Genomic DNA, 24677 nt, shown 5'->3' on the forward strand with positions numbered 1-24677 from the left:
TGTCTGCCACTAAGTCCAGTAATTTTGTCTAGTGTTCACTGTCTGGCTCCTAGATCCAGAGAAAATTTGCCAAGGACTGGGTTAAGAAATGCAAGAGGCAGAGTGACCATTCTAATGTAAAAATGCAAATCAAAACAGCAGTAATTTTAGATAAAGCAAAGCAGTCTTCCTGGCTATGCCAAGTTAATTAACACGCGTAGCAAGACAGGAACCACCATTTCCTATTAAAGCCTAAAAGGGGTGGACTCAGACCTGTGATGGGCTCAAAGAGCTATCAGATGTGTGGCATTCTCAAATGTGAGATAAGCACAACTTCCTTCGTTAACAGGTAGGCATGTTTCGAGCTCTACGTGTCAAAGAGGAAGGCTGAAGAGAGGCGTTTAGTAAAGACGAATGCTGGAAAGGGGGCTACTCCACTGCAGCTTGCCCATATTGTCCCAGAAACAGCAAGATTCCCAACATCCATATTTTGAGGGAAGGGGGAACAGAGAGCGATCAAACACAGCTGATCAGCATATTTCCTAGTAAGCCCACCTCTCTCACACTGTGGACCAGAAGGCACCATGCATGAGGTGGGTGACCACATGGGGACCAATCATGCACCGACTTGCTTGGCTTCAGCCAAGTGGCCACACTGTCCACTCAGACATGCTCTGGGACATCTCTTAACATACCTGAAAACAGAATAGGTTGCTTTGGAATTAAATGGAAACAAGAGCCTCTTCCATTGACTGGTCCTGTCTTGGAGCATGAGGTGGCTGATAACCCAGAGTTGAGGACGCCCTCCCTAGACTGTGGAAAAACAAGAGCCTCTTCCATTTCTGGGGTTGCTGTGAAAGTATATAGATGCTTTCTAAGCATGTATTAATTTTCCATGTTGAACTGCAGAGTTCTATATTTATCCCTCCCCTGAAGTGTACACTGCATCTTCTCAGCAATGGTAATTTCAGACACACAGCATCATTTTAAGTTAGCTTTTCTTGGATCCGTTTCCTTGCATCATTCCCAAAGTAATTAAATGGGGGAAGAGGAAAACACAATAATCTGAATGTATTACAGCACACACCACAGCCCAAAGGATCCATTTGTCTCAAGCTACTGCCAGGTTCACATCACTCGGCAGAACTCACAAGCAATCCCTCTTTTTAGCAACTGACCTAACCAGTGAGGAATGGCAATGCAAAATATGCATTTTTTGGAGATATCAATGTCTAATACCATTCATTATGGACATGACATACAAGCCTCTGAGAAGCAGAGTCAGTGAACTCCTCTCTCTCTCTCTTTAAATTAAGATATTGCCAAAAACTGAGCCAGGAAAAAGGAATTGGGGAGGGGGGAGAGGAGTTCCTCACCAGAAACTGCACTTCAGCCCTGCTTAGCACCATATCACACATTTGTGGACCCTACAAGGATCTGCCCACTTCTTCAAGGAAGCCACACCCATGCAGCATGGCGTCATGGTGTTCCAGCATATCAGGAGAACGGACACAGCTAGGCTACCACCATGTGAACTCCACAGGGGCACTCTCCAGCCTTTCCCTTTGTACAGACTATAGTATACTTACCTCCCCATCAGTGAGTAGATGCTGTCCCACGAGTTAAAACCTGCACATGTTTCAAAAATACAGCTTGACAGACAACACTGCAGTCTGGGAGATGCCCAGCTTCTGGATCGACCTCTGAGCTGGTTCATCTTCTCTTGAAAGCAGGCCCAAGTGGTGACCTTTCCACGTATCTTCAGACAGGGATACATGTCACTTTTTTTTGTCAGATTCCCTCTGCAAGATGCTTTGCAATCCTGCAATTAAGAGTGACTAAATGCAAGCGATCTGTGTCCCACAAAGTTAAGCAAAGCCTCACTACACGTAACACTTTTGCTGTACAAAAGTGCTCGATCCTGCACTGTTGCAATGTTGTGTTGGCAGGTTCTGCAATTCTAGCTCCAAGGATTTTTCCACTTAAGCTGACAGAAAAGTCACACATCCAGACAGGACCCGCTTACAGCAGCAGCGTCCCAGCAGAACAACATCAAGCTGAATGCCAGCAAGAACTGACATTTTCCTAGTGACCCACCACAATTGGGGATCATTTGGAAAATGCTCCACTTGGTAATTTTAAAAAGTAATCTATTAAGAGCCAAGTAAAAACACTCTGGCATTGCCATTTCCATCAATTATTATAGCTGCTTTTAAACCAAGCAGTTCAAGGACATTTAAAAATGGTACTTTAGAAGTTAAACATTTACCAGATCCATTTTGTTAAAGGCACATTACATTCAGGTTCTCCACCCCCATTCAGGTTTTTCCAGGGTTAGAAGGTAGTTTCCAAGTGCAGAACTGCCACAGAAAAGAAGAAGTCAACGCCCTACTGGTTCAGATCAATTATTTAAAGGCCGGTTAGATAGGCCAATATTACAGATGCTATAGCTTTTCCTCCAAATGTTAACACTCTAGTGTGAAGTCTCCAAGATGTGTTCGCTTTTAAACTGATACACAGTCCTGGTAAGCAACAGATTTCAAGCTCTGGACTCTCTGATCTCATTCCAACCTGCACCTGCTCCTGCCCACACATCTTTCTGAGATGACATTAAGGAATCAGCTATGGGACTTCCAATCAAATTTTCCTTTCTGTTATGTTCTTTGGGTGGCCCCTTAAGGCACATCTTTATGTTATCATTTCAGGAAACACAGAAGCTAGACTCGGAGAAGCCTAGTGTCTGCCCCTCAGCAAGCTACAGTTCCCAGGGATCCTGGGGAGGGGATAAGAGCATGGGCAGTAAATGCTCTAGACCCCCCCAGTTAGCAACTAGTTTTACAGGAGGGTCATGCTGAAGCAGGGATGGAGGCGGATGGTCCACAGCTGCATCATCAAAAATGGAGACCCATCACCACACACAAGGGCCCCTGCTCAGCATGGCACAAGCTGGGAAGGGGAAGCTCCTTACATGCCGTGGAGCTCTGCAGCGGGCAGAAGCAGTGTGAAAGGAACTCAGAAGCCCTGCATGATGAGAAGCCCTCTTTCTCAGTCTCCTAGCACAGTCCGAGGACAAGGAAATGTCAATGGTGACCACACATCCTGGCAGGCTGGAAAACCAAGTCCATTTTGTGGACCCTCACCTTGGCACAACCATTCCTCTCTTCTACACACCTCCCAGTTAGCAACTGGGAGTGGGGACGATGGCTAGCAAGAATGCCTCCAGGAGCCAGATCTGGCTTCTGAGACCTCCAGCTGCTCATTCATTCGCTTAAGACACTCTCACAATCAGCCTCACCTAGTCTAAGGTGGCTTTAGAACCTTTACCACACATGCTTACGAGAAGGTAGAACAGCTGCCTGCACCAGAAGATTCAGGGTGCTGGCTCATGCAAATCATGAACTTTGGCCAAGTCCGCTCCAGTGAGAGAACTGCTGCATGAGAAACTGCAGAACAGAAGAGTAGAGTTGTGAGCCAGCTATTGCACCAACCCAAGACCAGTGACAGCAAACTTAGGAACATGTTTGGTCCAATACCCCATCTAGCTGCTGCCAAATCAGGTGCTCTGGGAAATTCTAACTGCAGAAAGAGCACCGTGTACTCCTCCTGATCGCTGCTATTTCATTTCTGGAAGGATTAGGATCTTGGAGATACCCTCAGAGACATTCTTAAGCGAGACTGACATTCTGGACTTCCAGAAATCTGGCTAGGTCTTTTTCTTATTCTGCTATCCTACTACCTACCACAATTGCAGGTGGTGGAAAAAATTCCAAGAATTTCCTTTTGTTCGTGGCCCTAGAACTAGAGAACACCTAAAGCAATTACATGGAAGAGTAAACCAACTATTGTGTTTTCCTAGTAGTCATGATTACTGTATATATCTTTGTCATATCCTGTGCCCCCTTTAAGGCTGGACTCATTTGGAATCTGGAAATAGATGTGGTAGGTCAGCAAATCTTGTGTGAACTCTACTACGATGACGACGACTAATATATTTTTATTTATATATCACTTTTCAACCAAATGCTCAAAGTGGTTTACACAGAAAAACAAACAAGATGCTTTCCTGTCCCCAAAAGGTTCACAATCTTAAAGGACCCCAACAGCCATTGGAGGAATATCATGCTGGGGTTGAATAGAGCCAGTTGCTTTCTCCCAACAAAAGATAAGAGAATCACCACTTTCAAAGGTGCCTCTTTGTCTGGCTATGGGGGACCACCTGCATCACCACATCTCCACTGCATGTTCAGCACAGGAGGAATGCCCAATTTCAGCAATCCTTCCTCCCTCAACAAGAGGGAGAATGATGGAAATCCAGGCCACTGAGCATCTAAGGATATATTCATATCTGTCCCACACTTCACACTGTATGTAAGAGTTCTTTGTGTGCATATTTCCAGACTGTAAACATGTTAACTGGTCCTTGGTTGTCTCTTTTCTCTTTTATTTACAGCATCGAGTCACACAATGTGACAAACACATTCAAGCTGGTGGAAAGAAACACACACTTGATTTTTGCTTATTGGGCAACAGCTGGTCCATGGATCAAACAAATGATCTTCAGACTAGGTTGAAAAGTTATGATTAAAAGTAGTATTTGTTTTGTTTAAATCAGATTTTAAAGTTTCAACTACAGGAAGGATCTCTTGAAAATCAGCTCATTTAAAAGGAAACCCTCATTTAATAAATATGGTAAAGTCTACATTTATTTATAATCTGAAACATGGCTATCAAATAGATCGTTACATGTTGGTTTTTCCTGTATAGCAGTACCAGGTGCAAAAGATCCGACTTCTAAGGTTAAGCTTTCTAAATGACCGGTCATATACTATATTCTATTTATTACCGTAGTTATTCCTACTGGATCCAGAGACCCCAGGCACTAGATTCTAGTAGAAGCCATGATTTTGTACAATGAGATGCCCTCCCTCCCACATGTACCATTCTAGAATTATGAATATGAGAGAATTACTTCTCCCAAGTAGCATGGACATTTAATTTCATCTCATGGGCACACACTATTTTGTCCAGCAATCACCAGTAATTTCTGGACACTTCGAGCACAATCCTGCACATGCTTACTTGCAAAGTCCCACTTTGTTTAGTGGGACTTGGAGCTAACAAAGATTTGTCCATAGTCTAAGCAGCTATACATGCTGCAGTATAGAAGGCATGTGTGCTGCAAAGCCAAAGGGTTCAATGATGCTAAATTGTATATAAGCTCAGTTGCAAACCATTATGGTTTAACGGGAATAACAGCCGGTTAGCATGCATGCTTGTTCTGGAAATACAAATATCAACATGGAGAAATGTAATATGTAAATAAAGTTTCCTCATTTTGAAATCCACTTTAAATCATTGATTTAAATAGGTCTTTATTCCTTGGGAAGCTAAACTCCCTGCCAACATAGAACAAGGATATAGACATACTATTCCATTTTCAATACGTGAGCAATCACAGTTCATTAAAATCCTCAGTACAGAGACTTTACTGCCCACTGAAACAAGAGGGACAGATAAACAGCGTTTAACCAAATCTAAGCCATCTAATGGCGCAGTGGGGAAATGACATGAATAGCAAGGCAGAGGTTGCTGGTTTGAAACCCTGCTGGTCTCTTTCCCAGACTATGGGAAACATCTCTATTGGGCAGCAGAGATATAGGGAGATGCTGAAAGGCATCATCATCTCAGACTGCGCGGGAGATGGCAATGGTCAACCGCTCCTGTATTCTACCAAAGACAACCACAGAGCTCTGTGGTCACCAGGAGTCAACTCTGACTCGACGGCACACTTTACCTTTAACCAAACCTAGCATATATGTGAAAAGCAAGTAGTAGTTTCCGTTAAAAATCAGAAAACTTTCTCCTTTGTTCACTCAGAGCTCCTGAAGCCACCAGAGAAATGTTTAGGTTCATACCTGTATCACAACAGGCCCATAATATGCTTCTTGAATTGGTAACAAACAGAGCTAACACAGTGCCACCACCCACTCCCTTTCCTTTCCTTAAGGCAGCATGGAAAAAACACACAGGTGCAATTATTCTGGTTTACATCAGTCCAATTGTACTCTTAGCACAATGGGCTGACTGAATGCCAAATCATGGCTTGGCACTATGCGACCGAGCCTTGCACTCGCACACTCCCTCCTTCCTATCAATTCAGTGCGTTACTTCCTCTCTAGCACAAACCAGTTCCATCCAAACCATGGTTTGTTCTTGCCCCACAAACCAGGATCACAAACCATAGTCTGAAGCTGGCCTGCAGTCCTAGGTTGGAAGACACACACACACGACCTAGTTTGCAGGGGTTTGGATGTAGTGGCAAACTACAGGTTGTGCTTACTTCTTCTGAAATGGAACATGTGAGGAGGAGGAGGAACACCAGCTGCAAGGGACACCAGCAAGAGAAGGGGCGTACCTTCATCTCCCGGTTGTGGGCTTCACAGGAAGCATCTGAGGCATCACTGTGGCAAACAGGATGCTGGACTAGATAGGCCTTGGGCCTGATCCAGCAAAGCTCTTATGATGTTCTAAGAAGCACATAAAGCTTCACGTAGCAAACTATGGCTTGACATTACATCTGAACCAGGTCACTGCTTTCCTCTTCCTGCTCAATATATGTATATTTTAATGCTAAATGAAATAACAGACTATCAAAACTTCTCTCCCGACCTTTTTAATTGCGTAAGTTAAAACATAAAAAGGGAACTGCAAAAAAGAACAAATGTTTTGACGTATATACGTCAGCTTCAATGTTCTATAAGCTGAAAAAATAAGGTGTTTTCAAAAGTTTAGAATTTGGTATCTTTTTCACATTCTCGCTTTACATTTCATATGCAGCGCCCTGGCCATGCCCAAATATACCTGCTCTGTAAGGCTAACCCACTTTATAATGGAGCCTGATCACTCTTTGGGCAGTTAGGTGATACAACAAAATACACTTCTGGTCTCCTAACTGCTGCCTAGAGAATACCAAAGCTAGTAATCCCTGGCCTAACTTAGAACTGGTTCCTGAAATCCTGTCTAACTTGAATAATTAATTTCTATCACACCAAAGCAAATTAATGAAACTTAACTATGGCTTGGCATGATGTCTGAATTGACAAGCCACAGTTGCCACTGTTGGTCCACCTCCAGGAGCCATGGCACCACGGAAACAAGAAAAAATGAAAGCAGACATGCTTTCATCATGGTTTGCCTGTAAGCTTGGGGAAGCTCAAACCATAGTTTGGAACCAATTTATTGTTCCATATTTATGGCACCTTTCATGATGCATCTCAAGGTGGTTTGGCATGGACTGAGCCTCAGTGACTGTTTCAGTGCTGTTCCTCCTCTTTATGGTATTTGTTTAATACTTGCACTCAATTATAATAAGACTAAACCAAGGCAGCTTCTAGAAAACAAGAATATACAGAACAATTTTAAAACATAAAACACTGATCTAGAAAGTTTTAAGTTCTCCGCCTTCAGGGAAGACTTCTCATGTTGACTTGTTCGGTAAGAAACACTTCTGTTTCTGCCATGGAGCCCTACACTTACAGAAAATTCTGGGGCCCGTTGCAGAATGTTTCTGCCATGCTCGCTCCCAGAAATTGAGCATGTGCCCTATAATACACCCCACAAACCCTTGAGGTGAACGCTGTGAGCATGTTGACCTTCAAGGGCACATGTTCATCATTACAAGTCTTCTCAGGACTTCTAAGGAGCCCCAGAGCACAATCTGAAAGCTGAATAGGCCAACACATTGGCAAACCTTTCAGATCTCTCATCACCAATTCTACCATCTCTTACCCTAAGATTTTGCTTCTTCAGAGCCAAGTCTCTGAGCCCTTCAGACTTCCCTCAAAAAATGCAACTCCACTGCCTAGTTTTTCTTTTCTTTTTTTTAATCCTCTCCAATGACTTATTGGCAGCTTTAAGATGTAGTGACATAAATACAACAAAAAGATTTCAGCTGAGGCCTGAGCAGAACAGTCTGCCCGTAGATGTCACTTAAATTGACAACCACTCCCTTTTGTGCCATCAGTATAAACACCTTGTCTCTTTAAGACTGTGACCCACTACTACTTTTGATCTGCCAGTGGATTCAGTTCCCTTATGCTTGACTAACAAGCAGAAGGTTGCTGGTTCAAATCCCCACTGGTATGTTTTCCAGACTATGGGAAACACCTATATTGGGCAGCAGCGATATAGGAAGGTGCTGAAAGGCATCAACTCCTACTGCACAGGAGATGGCCATGGTCAACCTCTTCTGTATGCTACCAAAGAAAGCCACAGGGCTCTGTGAGTGGCAGGAGTCGAAATCGACTTGACGGCACACTTTACCTTAAGGAAACATAGTATGCACAACACAGAATTAGAAGAACTGAAAACCTTAGGAAGGTTAAGTATCTTGAAAAATCAAAGTATGGAATATAATCAGGGTAGGAATGCTTTGTTTATGGTACATACAAATGCCAGCACTGCTGTTCTCCACCACACGCCTAACACACCATCTACCTGCACACAAACAAGGGCCTATCCATTACATGGGGTGGTGACCAATATACAGAGGCTGGCTCTCTAACCTTATAAATCTCTTCAGTCAGGAACTAGAACAATACAGGAAAGGAACAAGCAGAAGGTGCCAGATCACTGAAATGATTCCTCTCAGTGGGGTGCGCAGGAGAGCTTTCTGGTGGTAGTGACCCTAGTTCATAACTTTACCAGGAGTGGGGATGCACCTTTTTTTTTTTTGGCAAAGCTCAGGAGACAGCCTGGGAGGAGGGGGAGAAATGGAGCCTGGGATGCATCCATGCAGGGAGAGATTACATCCTTAGTGCTTGATTGAGGGGTGGCAACCTTGGAATCATAGCCTGAAACCTGGAAACTCTTCTTGTGAGCGGGGAATTGAGACAGAGGAGAAAAAGGAGGACAGAGCAACCAGGCCCCCCACACAGGAAGAGGGCAGAGAAGGAAGTGGCTCCCTACCCTCTTTAGCAAATCACATCACCTTGGACCAATTTTTAGGCACCAGTGGCACCTGGATTTTGGCAAGCAACTGATACTTTAAGGCCGCTTTAAATTCATGCCTAGAAATCACCGCTTGGTGAAGTTTATTCCCAGCAGGCAGTCCTTCATTATCAGTGTGTTTAATAATAGCAGAAGAGACATTGTAAGATTAAGTCATGTCCTTGCTTGCCATCCTGTTGTACCTTTCAATTTCTCTTTTGACAACCTGCTTTGAACTTTCAAAACATCACTCTCACCATCCCACAAGTGAAGGTTACGCAGAAGACCAGCAATCCTGGGTCTCTCAGTCATTTGGTCTCTTTTGGGAGGGGGGAGGAGAACAGAGAAGGCTTTTTACTAAAATGGCTTCAGTTTTAGCTTTTCAATCTATTCACGCCAGCTAAAGTTCTCAGGTATGACAAATAACTCCTTTTCCCTCCCAACTGAAGCCTCTCGCTAGCTAAGAATAGTATAAACAAACTTTGTCCTTCAGTTGCTAAAACTCAGAGAAGCAGAGCTTCAAGGTCACTAACTAGCAAGGAGGAAGGCCTTGCTCCAACAACTTTTACGGCAATACTAATTCCAGCTGCAGGGTGGGGGGAAGAAAAATGTAGAAATCCCAGGTGACCACCTTAACTCAGGGCACACAGATAAACCCTTTGCTATGAGAAGGACCCTAGTGTGCACTTATTCCCTTCCTTCTGTTGCAGGATCACAGTGGTAAGAACATTGCCAATCGACGCTGAAGGTCACTGCAATGTAAAAAATAAGGAGTAAAAAACAGGCTTCTATACTTGTCAAAGGATACTGGCAGTCTGGAGAAGAGAAACAAGATTTCTGGCACCCCAGTAAGCTCGCTCTTTAGTAGCAGCCGACTGGAGGACAGACTTCTTCCGCTTAAATTAAATCTGGGGCAAAAAGTACAAGGGCAAGAGACGGGGCTCTCCCACTGCCCCACCCCATAACTTCAGGCTCCCACAGACTGTGGTTGGTGCAAACATTTTTAAGATTGCAGCACACGGAGACTGACTTGGTGGGACTTGCGATGTACCTGCTTGCCTCTGTCATGTCTCTCAGTGCAGCTGGGGAGAGCACTGCACCTCCTTGCCACTCAAGCGACACACACATATGGGGCAGGGGGGAGAGAAGAGGATGAGATGACAGGTAAGAAATATTGTCAATAGCATGTCACCCTTACAAATGCACAGCTTTTTCATCGACTGGATATATTAAAGTGATGCATCAGCCCAGGGCCTCAGATAGATATTACTGAACAGCATGGAAGGGGACAGGTAACTGTGAACCCCCTCCCCTTCCCCTCACTCCAACACACACACACACCCCACGGGCAAGTGTGTGTATCTCACAAAATCAAGAGGCCATTTGAAGAACTGCTCCCTTATGTTTTTCTCCTTCTATGAAAGCTTCAATGCATTTGAACAAAGACAAATTATTGGGGGGGGGGGAGGAGGAGGAAGGGAATAGAGAGTTCCAGCTTTTCAACCCGGATCTCGCACAAAAGATTATGCATCTCGGCGTAAATTAATCTCTTTCCTCACACATCTCTTTTTACAGCAGGGATGGAAAAAGGGGGGGGGGAGGGAGAGAGTCACAGGCAGCTGAAGGGCATGCACAAGCCAAGGAGAGGAAGGTGAGGAAGGTGCTGAACAAGGAATGCCAGGAATGCCAAGGGGCCAGTTCTCAAGACAGTCTCAACTTCTCTGCACTCCCGGATTCTTGATCAGTTTACTAGGATCATTACATTTTTAAGAAGCCAATTTAAAAAAAAAAAAAAAAACTTACCAGGGATTGCGTAAAATTTATATGCAGTAAATTATGTCTCCTCTGACAGAGCTAATTAAGTCAATCCTAGCCCTTCTCGGCAAAAATCAGAGAAGGTGGAGGAGGAAACGAAGGCAGCAGGAGACGCAGGAAAAGGTCTCTGGAGTGTCCACTGCAGTACAGGACCAGACAGCTGCCCTCCCAACAAACTATTCGCCATTTTTCTTTGTCTTTCAGCTGACCCCTGCCTCAGTGAAAAACTCCCAGAGACTCCAATGAAACACTGTGCAGCCTCCTTCCACTTTAACAGTCAAAGACATTCAATCTACCATGCTATTTGACACCAAGCCTCGCCTCCGCTGGCACCTCATTGGCCAAGTCGGCTTCTCTAGGAAGATTCCCGCGCTTGGACTGGCTGCTCCCAGCATCACTAACCTCCTTTGTACACTTCCTGTTTTAAAGTTACCTTGAGATGCAGAACAGGGGTCAGACACGGAGACTTCAAACTAGGAAGAACTTACATAAAAGGAGTATCTGGCAAAGGCAAACGTTTAGCAAGAAGAAAAAGGAAGAACGCCAGCCTGCCTGAACCCAGCACAGTTACAGCTCCATTTCTGACATTTCCCGTCATGGGATAACAGGACATTTTGGCATGGCCAGGCCAGTCCTGGGAGTTTTGTTTTTACTGGTGATCAAAGCTCCATTTGTCAAAAAGTTATACATTTAGCAGCATGGCAATAAGCCCCCCACACTAGCTGCAAAACAGCAGCATAATTAGCTACATAGCAAGTCATATCCGAGGATGCAGCAAACACCCACTGCAAAGTGACTGGGGGAGACGAGAAACTGGGCACGGGACCATTAAAGTTCAAAATCTCCATTAAAGCAGCCTTCTCCCACAGTCGGCACACACAGCAATTGTGGAACTAGAGCTTATCATGAGATTACATGCCATCTGTGATGTCTGGGGTCTCTTTCTGTCTGGTCCCCTTAAAATGGTCCTCTGGCAAAACCAGTTGCACATCAAGGGATCTCCCCTCACACTGGAGTGGAAAGGACTCTCCTCCTCCATCGGTTCAATAGATTAGCTGGAATGCCAGAAATGTGGCCAGGCATCATGCCTGTCCAAGGGTAGGCAACCGTTGGGACTCCAGCCGTTGCTGAACTACAACTCCCATCATCCATAGCCACAATAAATTGAACATCAGCTGGAATGCCAAAGCTGGCCTCCCTCTGCAACCCAAGAAGACGGATAGTTAAGAACATAAGAACAGCCCTTCTGGATCAGGCCCAAGGAGACCCACCTAGTCCAACATCCTGTTTCACACAGTGGCCCACCAGATGCCACTGGAAGCCTACAGGCAGGAGTTGAGGGCAAGCCCTCCCTCTTGCTGTTACTCCCCTGCAAGTTGCAGGAAGCCTTAAAGATGTCGATAAAATAGTTTAGAGGAAGACGGACTCACACTCTGCATCCAGATCAGAGTCTCGGCATGCTTTTCGTCAAGACATTCACACAAATAAAGGCCTACAGCCGTTGCCACTCCCAGTTCTCCGCCGCCGCCACCTCCTCCTCCCCTTCCCCTCAGGCTCCTCCTTTTTACTTTCTGATTTCGCCACACCCTCTCCCAACCTTCATTTCCCCAACCGCCACCCACCCAACCCTGTGTGCTTCCTCTGGCCTGCTGCCCGAACTGCTGCTACATCACTTTGCCAAGGCCCTTATGCCTGCCCTGCCTCACTCTAGAATCCAAGCAGCTTAGCCAAGAGCAAAACAGGAGAACCTTCTGCCTGCTCTCTCTGTGACAGGAGGGGAACTCAGCTCGACATGCCAACACCACCCAATCTCTTACTACATGAGGGTAAGCAAACAACAGCACTTGCATAGAGCAATTGTGTAGATTTATAACCGGTTCAGAGGACAACAAAGATGAGGAGCAGTCTAGAATCCAAGTCCTTCCCATGAAGAACAGCTGAAGGAGCTGGGTCCGTTTAGCCTAGGGAAGAGAAGAGAAGAATCTGGAGCGATACAAGAGCCACCTGGAAATTGCTGAAGGGCATCACCATAGATGATGGAGTGGACTTGCTCTCCATTGATCTCAACGGTAGGACTAGAACCAACAATTCAAGTGCGAGACTAGACATTTGGGGTATTTTCTAGGCTAGACATTCAGAAAAATCTGGGGAGTTTTCTCACTGGGAGAGCTGTTCAGCTTGCCTCAGCCAGTGGTGAGTTCCCCTTCGCTAACGGTTTTCAAACAGATCTGTCCGCAGTGCTGCAGTGGATCCCTGCACTAAGCAGGCTGTTGGACTGGAAACGTGTTCCCTCTTATGCGCGCTCACGTGTGCATGCACACAATTTTTTTTAAATGTCCGCTCAGATAATTTTAGATCCCGCTCAGATTGGATCAGGAAGGTCCCACTCTGAATATGTGTGCGCACACACTGCATTGATACTGCCATCCAGAACAAAATTCATTCTGCACACAGAAGGAAAATACTGGACCCCAAAATCCTCTCCAACTCCAAGATCCTCTATCTACTGAGAAACAGGTTAAGGTTCTCCAACAAAAGTACGGTTACCGGCTAACACAAATCATGATTTTCTCATTGATATGTTGTTCACTAGGGGTCAGCAACTGCAGCCTCCCCTGAGCCAAGTACAGCCTGCCCCCTTCCACAGTTTCCAAACCAAACACAAAAGAGGGGCAGAGCGTGCGTGCATGCGTGTATGCGCAACAACAGCAAATCTAGGTTGCTGAATCAGAACCATGTATTGTATCATTTAATCAAAACTTGCAGCTAGCCAGTTGCCTGGGAAGAATAATAGTCCCTCGCAAATCACTCAAATTTGCAATTTTAATACAAGCAAATGTTGTCTTTCTCCCAGTAGTGAAACTTATGTTTTGCTTGATTTTTAAAAAGCAAAAGACAGACGAGCAAAGGGTACAGCAACTGAGCTTAGATGGCTCTGAATCATAGGTTTGGGAGAGCAGGAAACCAGAGAGGAAGGCAGCCATGCAGGACATGGAATCCTCATTAAACAGACTATTGATATGGTTTCCAGAACGGAACTGGCTTGAAAAACTTCCCCATACACTGCCCACAATGGTTCTTGCTTTTCACCATGAATCAGATAGCTAGAATCCTGGGGTTCTTTTCACAACCCTCATCCGGAGTCATGATTTTTTACACATGAGTAGGACTCCCTACTCCCAAGTAGCCCGACTGGATGTCCCCCAACTTTTTAAGCCCATCGAACCCGCAAAAATTTAACATTTCACTCCAGGAGAGTGCAGCAATGACCCCCAACATCCAAGCATAGCAACCTGTGTGACGGCACGACTCACTGAGAATGTGAGCTGATGGCAAAGAAAAATGAATTTTTCAAAACCTCACACTAATGCAGATCCATACTTCAAAATCTCAGTTCTCAGCATTTAAGCTGAACTGACATAGTGTGTGACTGGCCCAAAGGCAATCTGGGAGCTGGTTATTATATGGGCCAGTCACCCACAATCACCACATCTTTTGCTTGGTTTCTTGTCAGTTGCCCTGGGTACGCACAATACCAACTGAATGTGGTTACATTTTAGGGGGTATGTCTAGCCTGTTGTGTCTCATAGTGCCTCTGCCAGCTACACACTGGAGGGAAGTTATGCCTCACCACAATTCTCTGAGAGCAGGTTCAAGTGAACATTGCCCTGCACATGTGAGAACATCAAGTCTGTGGCAAGAAAGCACCTGCCCTGATGTCAATGGTGGATTGCACCGATGCGCTCTTGGCACATCCTTTAATCACATGAGAACGACACTCATCTGAATCACCCCTCTACACATTCTTCAACAAGGTTTTGGAGTGAATGTCAAAGGGCGATTCACCTGAAGCGGGCCCCAAGTGTTGTTCCACATTGCTGTACAACTTGCAGGCCTACTTGTCTTTCTTGCAGTCCTCCAGCTTGCTTCCCAAGGTAAACATTCCCAGTCAGTGAGTAGGATGTTTCTTGCATCACAGCACAATCATATCTTCAAACCATACTTCTTTGATTTGCTTGGCATGTATTGCCAGAAGGGACAGCACCTCAGAAACCTAATAGCTGCTCATCAACTGCTTGTCAGACCCAGGAATGATGTTGTGCTGCAGTTCCTGCACAAACAAGGCCCAGATTCCTCTAATGGTTGCCAGCAACCTCTAATGGTTTCCCCTGCCAATTGAGCAAATAGGCACCTTTTTAAAGTGGTGATTTTCTGTATTGAGCAGGAGAGCAACTGGCCCTCTCCATCCGCAGCACAGCATCCCTCCAGTGGCTGTTGCTGGTGTCTATCTTATGCTTCTTTTTAGATTGTGAGGCCTTCGGGGACAGGGATCTTTCTATTTTTATTTCTCTATGTAAACATCTTTGGGAGCATTTGTTGAAAAGGGGTATATAAATATCTGTAGTAGTAATAGTAGCAGCAACATTATTATTATTATTATTATTATTAATTTTTACATTTATATCCTGCTCTTCCTCCAAGGAGCCCAGAGCGGTGTACTACATACTTGAGTTTCTTTTTCACAACAACCCTGTGAAGTAGGTTAGGCTGAGAGAGAAGTGACTGGCCCAGAGGCACCCAGCTAGTTTTATGGCTGAATGGCGATTTGAACTCAGGTCTCCTCGGTCCTAGTCCAGCACTCTAACCACTACACCACTGGCTCTGGCAACCACTCTTCTCTTTTGTTGTACAGCTTTGTCATAGAACCTTAAATTACATGTGATGTCCTCAAATCATCTCAGTTGCATCATGGCACAGAAACAGAAGCACCCCAGATGTACTGCCCATAGTCCCTGCAGTGCTTCAGGATTGGCACGCAACACACCAGCCAGGACTAGCAAGCCAAGATACACTTTCTGTTCTGTTAGGTGAAGGTGCTTCCATTGGAACACAGGAAGTTGCTGCCTACCGAGTCAGACCTTTGGTCCATCTAGATCAGTATTGTCTACTCTGAGTGGCAGTGGCTCTCCAGGACTTCAGGCAGTATTTGGATTTTTTCCTTAGGGCTCATGATGGTTCCCTCTCAGACCTCAGGGGAGGGAGTTGCTTCACTCACTGCCTCCTTCTGCTGGACTAAACTTCCCTTGGTCTGGCCTCTCACCAGAAGATCCAGACCGCATCTCGGTTGTAGACCACCACCTTTGGTGTCATAATGTAACCCATTATCTTGGTACATTAACTGGCAGGGGAGTGAAGTTCAGAAGACTGTTCAGTGACACACATCCCTCCTCTACACCTTCTTGGAACCAAGCTCCAACCCTTGCCCCAACTTCTGGGCTGTATCCCACTAAGAGATATGGGAAAAGACCAGAGATGCACCATGGATGGTTGATTCACTGATGCCAGGCTTACTGAAGCCGACATATGGTTGCTGCTGCTGTGATCCCTTTGGATTTGCTAGGCTTCCAAGTGCTTTACTTGTCCCAAACACTAGGTCTGGCATTGGGGAAGGGGCTGATTTCATCTGCCCTAACTCAGGAGCACAGAACTACGCAGTGCCCTCAGGCTGGTTTTGAATCGCCATCATCGGAAACAAAATTGAAGTTGCCAACAGGCTGTTTCTCCCCAATTCCAAATGGCTTAACATGGGCATGGGGTAGAAATCACCCCACCAGAGAAAGCCCATTCATTTTGGGATAGTTTTCTACCCTGTGTCCTATTTCTGTTATGCACATAAATATCATAACTGGCGAACGGTCATACATGGGGTTATCTCATGTGCCAGAATGCAGGTAAGTGTTTGACAACCAGAACATGGCAGGGAGTGCAGTGGTTTGCTTGTTTAGGCTGGGGGTGAAAATCTACCTCAAAATCTGGAGGAGAGTTAAAAAAAACACTAGAATTCCAAGGAGGTTAAATGTTATACCCGACAACCAATTCCTTACTATTACAGCAGTCCCAGAAAAGCAAGGAACACACACCAGCCCCTGGATAGGAGCAGAAGGTATACCTTTAATGTACAACATGCTCCAGGACCAGATTTCCTCCCTCCCTCCAAAAATGCTTTCAGCCGCCATACTTTCCCTCTTGCTGCAGCTACTAAAGTGTGCAGATCAGAAAGGGGAGCTAGAAGGTACACGCTGAGAAACAATTTTAAAGCATACTCTTATGCAATTTTCCAAGACCATTTTGGAGTTAGGAAGTCAGCCAAGTCAAAGTTAGATCTCAATGAGCGCTCCTCATGGTTCACAACAAGGGTAGCAAACAGTTTTGACAGCTTGCTTTTCCTTTCTGTCAGTTTGCTTGTGCTAACAAAATCAAAGTTTGGCCTCCCCTGCAAGAACCAAGGAGTCCTTTTTAAAAGCAAAAGTGGAGGGTTTCTACTTGAAATACAGAGTGGTTAGGATAAGGCCTTCAACTAGAGCAAAACACCCTCATCCCGGGGGGCAAAGGAACAAAATTATTTGGAAGAATAATCCTAAGCCTGAAGCGGGGATCAGAACTGCAGCACACACACAAGAAGTCACAACACAGAGAAGGAAAGAGATCCATGAAAAATGAGAGGAGTATGTCAGATCCCTTAGGGGACGGAGCCACTCTGGGAAGAGCATCTAGGTTCCAAGTTCGCTCCCTGGCATCTCCAAGATAGGGCTGAGAGAGATTCCTGCCTGCAACCTTGGAGAAGCCGCTGCCAGTCTGTGAAGACAATACTGAGATAGATGGACCTATGGTCTGACTCAGTATATGGCAGCTGCCTATGTTCCAGATAGTCTGGGATAGCAATAATAATTGGCAAAACCACAATTTATAGAGCCTCCACTTCTTGGCTTGGTCAACACACACAGCAGTCACGGCCAGAAAGTAACTCATGAGTCACTTGTGATCTCACAAACATCCCTAAGGACCCTCACAGAGGGTGGTTAAAAATCTATTTTTAAAACTTTTAGATCAGAATATTGCTTAAAGTTTTAGCTAGAATAAATTTTTTTTTAAGTGGCCTAGTTTAAAATGAAATCCAAACACCAAATACATCCTCTCTTAAAACTGAACTTTTATGAACAAGTTAATAGTTCTAGAAGCCTGCAGGCCAACCTAAGCAACTTACCGATGTAAAATTTGGAGAATCGATGCCTGTAATACTTAATCTAATTTTTTAAAAATAAAAAAAAATACAGTCTGTGCTGTATGTGCAATGTGAGGAAGTGCAATATTCATGCTGCTTGACATAATGAGTATTAAGTTACCTAAAAATATCTCATTTTCTAAAATAGTAAACATATTAAGTTAAACTAGCTGATCTGGCGCAGAGCATCTGCATCCCTAGTTCCCCATCTCTCCTCCCCATCTTCATTCCCCCCTCCCTTCAGCCCCAGTCCATTCTCACCCTCAGAGCCCGCTTACCCTCCCTGCCCACCTGCTGGCCGGCCACCATTTTCTACCCCCCCCCATCCCTGTCGCTATCCAGGCAGCTGTTTGTGAACTCTCGCAGGAGCTGCCACACATGGGATGAGCGACGGGTATGCCTTGGAGAAATCTATATAAAGATGATATTTAAGAAATGTATAAAGTACACCAAGGTTTTATAAATGCTCTGTTCTGTTTTAAACAAATGTTTTTATGGTTAGAATAACTAATTCTGCATTTTTTGGCTCTAAATAATGGTAATTCTTAATTTTAACACAGTCTCCCCCCGCCCCACTCCCTTGGCAGTTTGAATCAATCCACCCTCCCCTTGCTACTCCTGCTTTTATCTGGAACTATAAAACTGAACTTAACACAATATAAGTCTTCAGGATTCTATGTTCGCTCTTGAGCTAATGACTAGTATTGGAGCCCTCTTGAAAGAACAGTGCGACTTGTTTATTGTAAATACAGTTCTATCAGTATTGCATATACAAAAACCATAAGGAAAGAGTTCCAGCTCTCAAGGAACTTACGGTCTAAATTTAGACACAAGGATGAATATTTTATATTCTGTGCAGTAAACACTACATAGATGTGCTCTGTGTGTGCGAGTGTGACAGAGATTTTTTTTTTCAGTAGCAGAGAGTAAAACAATCTCAGTAAAGCAACCACATATTCCTTTGGGGGGGGGGGAGAGAGAGAGAGAGAGGGAGAGGGAGAGGGAGAGACCCCTGCTAACTTGGCAAAGAGGTACCTTTTAAGGAGATGATTCTCTTTATTGAGCAGCGGGAGTGTAACTGGACCTATGCATCCCCAGCACAGCATCCCTCCAGTGACTGTTGCTGGTGTCTATCTGATGTTTCTTTTTAGATTATGAGCCCTTTGGGGACAGGGAGCCATCTTATTTATTTATTATTTCTCTGTGTAAACTGCCCTGAGTCATTTTTGGAAGGGTGGTATAGAAATTAAATAAATAATAATATATAGTACCAACAACTTAGCTATTGTTAGTGAGCCATGTGGGGCCATCAAAAATATAGTGGGCGCAATGAACCCTTGCCTAGTCAGTTCTTTGGATGGACTGCAGACACAGAACTTTTTTAAGTCCGTGTCCGATATCAATAATGTTCACCGACTTTAATGGCAGCAGTGTCTGGACAAAGGTGAACCTTTCAGAAAAGGAACACATGAAAATGTTATAAAGACAAATCATGGCTGCTTGCAAAGATAACACAGAAAAGCCAGCATGGTGGTTATCACAATGTTTTTGCAGATAAGATATTTAAGGCTCACAACACTCAGCAAGATGTTATTCTGATTTTAACCCGATTACTCTTGTAGAGGATAAAGTCAACTTTTTAAACGTGTGTGCATGGAACCGAACTGCAGGTTACACAGTTGTGGACAATGCTTCTGAAATCATGGCTATCAGCCATAATGAGGAAACTGACCCCTCCCATGTCCAGAGGCAGAAACACTTGAGTACCAGCTGTGCACATACCCCCAGGAAGGACACACAATGGCTCTCTCCTACTGCATCTGCTGCTTGTTTCACATCTAGGTGGACCTGTCGACACAAGACCAAGAGAGATATTTGGAGCACAGTGAAGAAGCAACAGCATAGAGGGACCCTTGCCTCTAAACGGGAAGGCTGGAGAACAGGAATAGCCCAAATCAGAAGGGAAGAGAGTAGTCCAAATCAGAAGAGAAGGAAACTCATGAGGAGGAACATGACCAGAGCGCAGGGGACAGTGAGGAAAAGGACAAAAAAGAGGTGGAATGAGAAACACTCTCAACGAGCAATTACTGGAGGGACAGGAAGGCACTGAGTGTGGTTCAGTTAGAAGAGAAATTTTGGTTTTAGATTTTGTTTTCATCCAATAATTGTCAGAATTTTTTAAAAATGAAAAGCATTGTAGATCTAAAATAAAAACTAAATAATAATAATAAATGCAATAACCTACATCACACAGTATGTCCTACCAGAACTAGAACACAACAAAGCAAAACAAAAACTAGTCCATGCCCCCAAAAGAAGAAATTGTGTTATCAGCAAAGGAAGAGACATTCAGTACAAGAGTACAATTCCAAAGAAATTGCAAAAGTGCTTAGAAGATTTAACATTGGGAAAAAATGTTTGGAGATTTTATTATCGGAAAGATTTTACCTAAGTTTGATTAGATTCCAGAGTCAATTGTTTGCCTCTCCCACTACGGCACAAAAACCCCTCGAGGTAACGGTAATATCCAAAACGATGCCAGGTCATATTAAAGAAGCTATGCAGTGTGAACAGGGACTTACGCATAAGGTACTCTTTGCATGGAGACTCGATCCACTTTTTCAAGCTAGGAAGAAGCTTCAGTGGTTTTTTCAAACAATTCTACTGCACAGAAAAAGCGATGATCTTTACCGAATAAAAATATTTTGAAATGGAAATAAGCCAGACACACTCCAGCTATGGCTGAATCAGTAAAAACCCACCCCGCAACTTGGAATTATAAATATTTACATAGTGCTTTTCAGTAACATTCTCAAAGTAGTTGCAAACACTGGACAATACCATGACATCCAATAATGCACAGACTGTAGGGCATGTTGAAGCACGTTATGAGGCTATGTATACATCATTAAAACCACAGCATAAAAGGTGGGTTTGCTTCAAATTGGTTTGATTTGGAGCAGAATGGCAGACTGATTCAACTGGAAGCTGTTTCACAGATGGGCGGGGGGGGGGGGGCAACACAGGGTGCTCAGCATAGCATGGGACAAGCCTAAGAGCAATGTAAGGCTGGGTACTTTGCAAATAGATTTGTTCAATGCCATATGAGCTTGAGCAATATGCTAGTCCCAGGGAGGATAAAAACCAAATGCATTTCAAAAGTTTAAATCAGATCTTTTAAAAATGTAAATAAAATAAATTTCCAATCCTCATGTAAAAACCATGGTTAAAATTAAATCTCACCACAAACAGTTTCGTAAAAATGGATTGTTGACTATCCCACACACGGCGCTGACCAGTGGTGCTCTTACCCCTGGACTTTGGGGCTGAAGTCCAGGGCCTCCATGTCCCCTGGGAGCCCCCATATCCTCTGTAGTCTGTCCTGAGTGGTGTGGTCACTGCTGGCCTGCACAGCGCCAGGCAGCTGAGTGTGATTATGACCTGTGCCGGATGCTTCTCTGCAATCTCCATATCCTCTATGAAACTGATGGCCTGGAAGTTTAGGACCAGCAAAAGAAAGTCCTTTTTTTACAGAGCACATAATTAATCGTTGGCATTCTCTACCACACGATGCGGTGATGGCCCGTAGCTTGGACAGCTTTAAATGGGGCTTAGACAAATTCATGGAGGACAGGTCTATCAATGGCTATTAGTCTGATGGCTATAGACCACCTCCATCCTCAAAGGCAAGATGCCTCTAAGTAACAGTTGTAGGGGAACAATAGCAGGAGAGAGGGTATGCCCTCACCTCTTGCCTGTGGGCTTCTCAAAAGCTTCTGGTGGGCCACTGTGTGAAACAGGATACTGAACTAGATAGGCCTCCTTGGGCCTGATCCAGCAGGACTGTTCTTATGTTCTTGTTTTGAAGAAATACCTTTCCTGCATGGTTCCCTCTAAGGTGTGAACACACTCACACATTTTTCGATGATCACTCAGTTAATTTTAGATCCAGCTCAGGTTAAATCAGGAAGGTCCCACTATGAATGCATGTGTGAATGCACACACTGCCTGGATACTACAACCCATAACAAAACTCACCCCACACACAGATGAAAAACAGAGAACACTGCTTTCCTGGGTAAAAAGGAAAATGTGTCAAGCATACGCAGTGTAACAAGGAGGTGAAGAGAAGCTTACAGGTAATGAGTATTCATTACTTTACTCACAGGTGATGAGTAAAGGTATCCATTATATAAAAAAAAAACAGGTATTATACACCAGTTCCTAAAGTAGCAAAAATCAAATTATCTTAAAAATCACAAAGTATACCCTCCTAGATGTTGCAAATGCTCTACTGACTTGTAAATTAACATATTTTAATGATAAGATTTGCACTACAAGAAATGTGTAATATCAGGGGGAAACTTATTTTAAATCAATGTTTTATCTTAGTGACTTAAGTCTATGATTTAAATCACCTTCTAAAATCAGTCTTAAATGCTAGGCCCATTCACAGAATGAGTGTGATCTTGATGTTACAGATTCAATGAGTTGGTAATAAATGACAGAATCATATATAAGGAGGCGATCCAGAAGACAAGAGAGTACAGATCCCTTTATGCCCAAAATATGTTTAAATCAGTCATTTTTAATGCGACTTTGATTTAAAATCTAGTAAATAATAGTCCAAGATGGAAATACAGAGAGGAACATTTGAAGCAAATTATGTCTAATATTTTTATCCCACCTTTTATGCACAATGCTTCTCAAGGCAGCTTACAAAAGAAAGCTTTAATAAAAACAGAATCAAAACTGCAGACTAAAAACAAAATCAACTAAAAACCTTGCAAATAGTGTTTATAAAATATTAGAACCGACTAGTGTGAAAAGAGATCCATATTGCAATAAGTTCTTGGTGACAAGCTTAGTGAAAGTATGGAACTTGATCTCCTAGACGTTAGACTATTCCTAACGATGTTTTAATTTAAAGAAACCCCAACTGAAAGTTATTTATAGGCTGTACCTCACAGCCAAAACCTACATAGAATCTGCAAGTCAAATTGATTTTCTTTCTGCTGGAAAATATGCTAGGCAGAATGAATCCAATTAAAAAGTGTGCATGGGATGGGGTAGAATCCCACTGCTTGTGGGGACAAGAAATGGGGGGGGGGGTTTGCACCTTCTTAGTCACTTATGGAAGCCAGATGCTAGATGAGGTGAAGGGTGGTTTGCACCTGTCGCACCAACAAGGGCAGAACACTCCCTCTAAATCCATTCTCCTACTCAGCATCAAAGTAAGGCACAGGCTTATCAAGGAGAACTTCACAGACAAAGCATTTCATAAAGCACTTGGAGGATCTCTCTATCTGGATTACAGGTGCAACCAGAAGCTGAGACTGCACTAGAATCAGGGCTCTAGAATACGAAGCCAGCAACTTGTGAGCAGGATTCTAAGGGACAATGAGCAGCCAGCGGGATACTCATCATTCCAGAAACAAATATGGAAGCTCTCCGGTACATCTCCCGGAGGTACTTTTTCCAAGGTATGGGGAGGGCATCCTTCACGTGACGGGTTATCAGGTTCCGCATGCTCTGAGACAGGGCCAATCAAATTCAAGTTCGTCCTCTTAACTGTGCTGCGTCGCCCCCTGGACCCCAGTTCTGGTCCTGTCTAGCTCTGAAGACAGTACTGCGTAACTGCTTGGAAAATTGATTCTTCTATTTGGAGAGAGTTCAGCCACGATCTTTTCTTCTGCCTATTTTCTCCTGTGTGCCGGGGGGGAGAGAAGTTGCCGCGTTCGCGGTCCCCTTCGTTTGTGAGTCGATCGTTACCTGTTACCCTCGTCCATTCCTTTGGAGGTCTTTTCCCTACTTGTTCCCTTCCATTGTTGACGCCCATCTCCCCCTTCGGCTGCTTGTTCGTGAGTGTTTGCCTCCCCCCCCCCCGCCGCATCGAGATCGCAACGCTCGTTGTTTTTGTCTGAGCACTCATGGAGTTGGCTCATACTGGGGACATGCTCAGAGGATCCCTTTCGGAGGTCCCTCCTTCCGATGCTCCTCAACGTGCCCCGATAGTCCCTGAGAGAACTGGGGAAGGAGCGGTGGATATTGTGGCGGCTATTGACGTTCCCCAGGAGGCTGACAAAAAGTGCAGCGCCTCCTCTGACAAAAAGTGCAGCGCCTCCTCTGACTCTCCCTCGGCTGCTAAGGGGCACTTTAAGGTGCCGAAAAAGTCTAAGCATCTAAAGAGCTCAGATGCAATTAAAATTAAAAAGCGGAAGAAGGTAAAAAAGACCGTGATTCCCGCTACCCCGCTCAGTGAGCGGCTTCAGATTAAGGCGGTACGGGCGGAACAACCGGTCTTGGCGCCGTCAGAGTTTCCCACGCAAACCGCGGCCGCCATTTTAGAAGCCCCGGGGACGTGCTCATTGCCTCCAAAAATACGGAGGGAAACCGCAATGATGGCGGTGCACATGGAGGAGTTCGTTAAAGGGGCGGCGCCAGATCAGCAAACGGTGAGCAATGCCAGTCCCGCGGGCGCAGAATTGTCAGGGGTGACCGGCCCAAATGGGGAGCAACTTTCCACCAAGGAGCTTCACTGGCTGGGGGAGTTTGTTAAGCAGCAATGTCTCTCTGTTGTTTCCCCACTCCTGAATCAGGCTACGCCTAGTTTACCTTCCACCCTCCCGGCGCCAGCTACTTCGGTCCCCCTATGCACTGCTCCTGCTTCTGCACCCTTAGTGAGTCAGCCACGCAGGGGACGACGTCCCTCTTTCTCATCCTCACCAGACTCTAGCCCGGCAAGGCACGCCATTCCTTTGGGGGAGCGCGTTATGCGGAACAGGCGAGCCAAGAGAAGGCGCCTGGGGGAAAAATATTTGTCCGGGGAGTC

The 24677-nt window shown here is 44.7% G+C and overlaps 1 protein-coding gene across 1 annotated transcript in view; it reads right to left on the bottom strand.

Moving 5' to 3' along the window:
- Positions 1-19650, bottom strand: part of NFYC (nuclear transcription factor Y subunit gamma) — a 56897-nt gene extending 37247 nt beyond the window's left edge. The window contains exon 1 of the mRNA XM_053267149.1: positions 19628-19650. The gene's annotated coding sequence lies outside the window, so the exon portion shown is untranslated. The remainder of the gene's footprint in view (positions 1-19627) is intronic.
- Between the last annotated feature and the right edge of the window lie 5027 nt (positions 19651-24677).

Source organism: Hemicordylus capensis, chromosome 7 (genome assembly GCF_027244095.1).
Source record: "Hemicordylus capensis ecotype Gifberg chromosome 7, rHemCap1.1.pri, whole genome shotgun sequence".
Classification (NCBI taxonomy): Eukaryota; Metazoa; Chordata; class Lepidosauria; order Squamata; family Cordylidae; genus Hemicordylus; species Hemicordylus capensis.